The sequence below is a fragment of the Cygnus olor genome, chromosome 15, assembly GCF_009769625.2.
Source record: "Cygnus olor isolate bCygOlo1 chromosome 15, bCygOlo1.pri.v2, whole genome shotgun sequence".
Taxonomy (NCBI): Eukaryota; Metazoa; Chordata; class Aves; order Anseriformes; family Anatidae; genus Cygnus; species Cygnus olor.
Window position 1 is genome coordinate 17,693,766 of NC_049183.1, and position 3,717 is coordinate 17,697,482.

The 3,717-nt window shown below is 48.2% G+C and overlaps 1 long non-coding RNA gene across 2 annotated transcripts in view; it reads right to left on the bottom strand.

The window, feature by feature from the left end:
• The window catches only part of LOC121078729, a 92,037-nt gene that overhangs the window by 14,608 nt on the left and 73,712 nt on the right, over nt 1-3,717 (bottom strand). The window lies entirely within an intron of this gene.

Consider the following 3,717-nt stretch of genomic DNA (forward strand, 5'->3'; position numbering starts at 1 on the left):
TTTTCTTGCCATTCTTCTTGCTTTGTTTCAGTGGGGGAGAGGAAAAAAAAAAATCAAGCCACAGATAACTCGATCAGGGTGTGCATGGTGAGTAGCCCAGAATGCTGTGAAATCACATAAAAGATTTGATCAGAGTCAATATCGGCTGCTGAGCTATAATAGCTTTTGTGATTCTCCTAACAGGATTTTAATTTTATGTTTATTATTTGGGGACTAGCAAAGCACATGAAATGCCTGTGTGGTGGTGTGGGCTCCCTTTTCCTCTGTTCTCTGAAAGGCTGGGAAAACTCAAGTGCAAAGCAAGCTGACTTTCAGTATTTTTAATTTTTGCTTGTGTTCCCCAGGCTTGGCAGGAGAGAGTGAACTTAATTAAAATCAATGGAGAAAAAGAATGGGATAAATCACAATATGAATATTCTCAGTGTCTGTATGCAAGCATAGCATATGCAGGCTCCTGCCTGCATTCAAAACAGCAACTCCTTCAAAGCACAGCGGAGCCTCCTTGCTTTCCATTGTCTCCAAGAAACAACAGCTTTTCAAAGCGTTGCAGCTCCAATTTGGAGGCTGCTCCCTCCTTCCGTAACTTGCTCTGCTTGGATGGGTGATGGTCAGAAGCAGTCGAGAAGGTGCTTTTGCAGAGTCTTCCAGTGTGTGCTATCCTGAGCAAACAGCTGCTCTCCCTGGGCAGCCCCTAATGCAGGCACTGCCACAGCCTGGGCTTACAGGGCCAGTCCAGCCTCTGCCCAGCACTGACCGCATGCAACAGCGGTACCACCACCTGCCCACAGGCCCCAGCACAGCCAGGGAGACTGTTTCACAAGCCATTTTCTTTTTCTTCTGTTTTTGGCATTTTGCTAGTGGTAAAGGGAAGCCATCCGATTCTTTTCTTCAATTGGGAAATGCGCTTTCAAAGCGTGTACTTTCCACAACATGCAGAATTGTCCTTTACTCATTTTTATTTGTGCATCTGCAACGAATGCATCTGTCCTAGTGCCTGGGACCTTCCTGCTGCAGAGCAAGAGCTGGGAGGGCTGGGGACAGTAATGGCAGGGCAGTAAAATGGGTTCAGCTCTCCTAAGGACCATCACTGACCCTGAACCATCATGGGTCAGAAAACGTGAGCAAAAGAATGGGAGAGAGGAGTAGAGGAACACTGGGAAGGAAACCATCTCTCTGAGCATGATTCAGCCCCAGCACAGCGAGCACCAGCACTGCCCACCCTGCTCATTCCCAAACAGGCTGTTTAGGGGAAATCTCGGACTGTTTTTCAGGGCAAATAACAGCTCTTTAGAGTCACCTGTCAGCATAAGTTGATGGATGTCAAAGCCTTCACCACATCGGTCAGACTTTAATTGCAATGTGTGGTGTGCTGAGCTGTTTAGTGGGTTAAAGCAGCAACAGGTGCACCTCGCTCCAGGGCCAGGGAGGCATCTGGCTGTGCTGGCTCAGTGGCTGCAGCTGCTCCAGCGTGCAGCGGGGACAGCCCGGGCTGCCCTGATCCTGTGCCGTGCGGGCAGTGCTGCACAGATGACTGGAGGGCGCTCCCAGGTGTTCCTCTCCTGCCAAAAGCAGACACTGCTGCCCAGCAGCCTCCTGCATTACCAGTTTTCTCAAAGCCCTTGGGACTCACAAGCATTAAGCAGGCCCCATTGTTGACCTGAGCCTTGCCAGGCCGACGCATCTCAGCAGGTCCGTTTGGATCTCCGCTACCCAGACCTGCCTCCTCTCCACACTCTGAGCTCGTGGTTGGCACCGTGCCTGGGCCTGTTCCTCCCCCCCGGTTTAGCTAAAGCCAGGAACGCACCACTCTAGCCATAAAGCAAGAGCTACAGGGCTTCCTCTCATCATGCAGCCAGGGCTTTAGTTTTAATAAAATAAAATAAAAAATCATTATTCCATTGTTTAGCACTGCACGCCAGTCCCTTCCAGATGAATTAATTTCTTAATCACACTTTTAATAGGGGAGACTGTTAGAGCCCATGCGGGAATGGTTAATATTAGTAGTATTTAACTATCAAAAGCTTTTCATATCGTAAACCAGTCTCACGGTCAAACAATAAAATTCACAGTCTAATTGGTGGGTAACAGGCCTCCAGGCACTCATCACTTATGACAGCCAACAGCAGCAATGCCGCGTGCCGGACCACGACAGCCAGCTGCTCTGGGCAGCCCACAAGCAGCTCTGTTCATTCCCAGCCCCAGCGGCGCCCCGGCCCCCTCTCACCAGCAGGGAGACCCTCAGAATGACAGCGGGGGCCATTCATCATTGCCCATTCGGATGTCTGCCCATAGCAGGTACATGCGAGTGGGTGTACAGCACAAGCGAGCACTCAGCATCTATGTGGGTTGCTCAAGACAGCGTTTTTCTTCCAGTCAATCTTTCACAGATTTATGCTGGAGAAATGGGAGCATTAAATATCCCCTTGCTGTAATTCAGCATGCAGCAAGAGATACAGATTTAAATATTTAGTAGCACATAACTGGCTAAAAGCCTCAGCAACATTTTTAAAAATCACTTCTTAATAAAACTGGACTGAAATATTCCCCGCAGTTAGAATTTATGGTTGGTAATTGGTGTTCTTGTGATAAATAGGAGTGAATATATATTTATGAACAACAAATATTAATGAAGAAATAATACAGGAGCCCAACTTCAGGCTGTGCAGCTCGCTATTACTCTACAGTATTCCCCAAGGAACACTGACATTAAGCAAACACAAAGGCATAATCTTGTTTGACTGAAAAAATCCAGGAGAAAGGAAGTGTGGTCCTAGGGCACAGAGGCTTCCTCCAGAGGCTGCAAGATTCAACAAAAGAATCCATGCAGTCCATACAGGGACGCTTGCATCCGATGCGAACTGTACTCCCTAGGCTATGTATCAGATACATCTCGTATCTGAGTTGCAGTTTGCAAACACTCCAGCACTATTGATTCTTATCATGGGTGAGCCATTAATTTGCATGTGTTCCACTATGATTAAAAACTTGGAGGCAGAGCCTACAGTAACTGCTCCTTTTCTGTATGATGGCAGGATGAGATTTATCTATAGGTGATGATCTTGATTACTGCTTAGGCACAGCTTATGCAGGAGAAGCATGTTGATTAATCTTCATTTTTCACCCATCAGGAGCAGTTTTTAATGCCTGTTGCCTTCTGCACCAGAATCTCAAATTAACGCATAAGCCAGATAGAGAAATCCCACAGAGCCCCGTCCACCAGCACACAGGTCCTCTCCTGAACACAATACTGCTCTGAGGCTGTGCCTGGGCCCAAGCTGGGGGCACGGAGGCAGAGGCAAGCCTGGCTGGTGTCTGCAGCATGCCAGGCACCTCTGACAGGCTCACTGGAGCCTACTGGAGTAAGCCATCACATTTCCCAAGGTCCATGGAAGGTACCAAAGCCCCCAGGCAGGCAGAAACAAGGTACTGACACGACCACAAGAGACTGGCTTCAGGGAGTGAGTCCTGCTGCATGAGCAGTTGGACCAGTTGTGATGCCCCAAGCCTGGCTCTTCTCCCTGCTGATGTAACTGCCCTCCCACAGAGGCTGGCACTCTCCACCATGCTCTGACAGCGTGGAAGAGCAACATTGTCTGTGAAAACCGCAGCAGCCACAGGAAACATTTCTAGCATTAAATAAAATAAAAGAGACTTTTTTCCTGCAATAGAAACTCTGTGATCTTGCAACACAATTTGCATAAACAGACAATTTGGCTA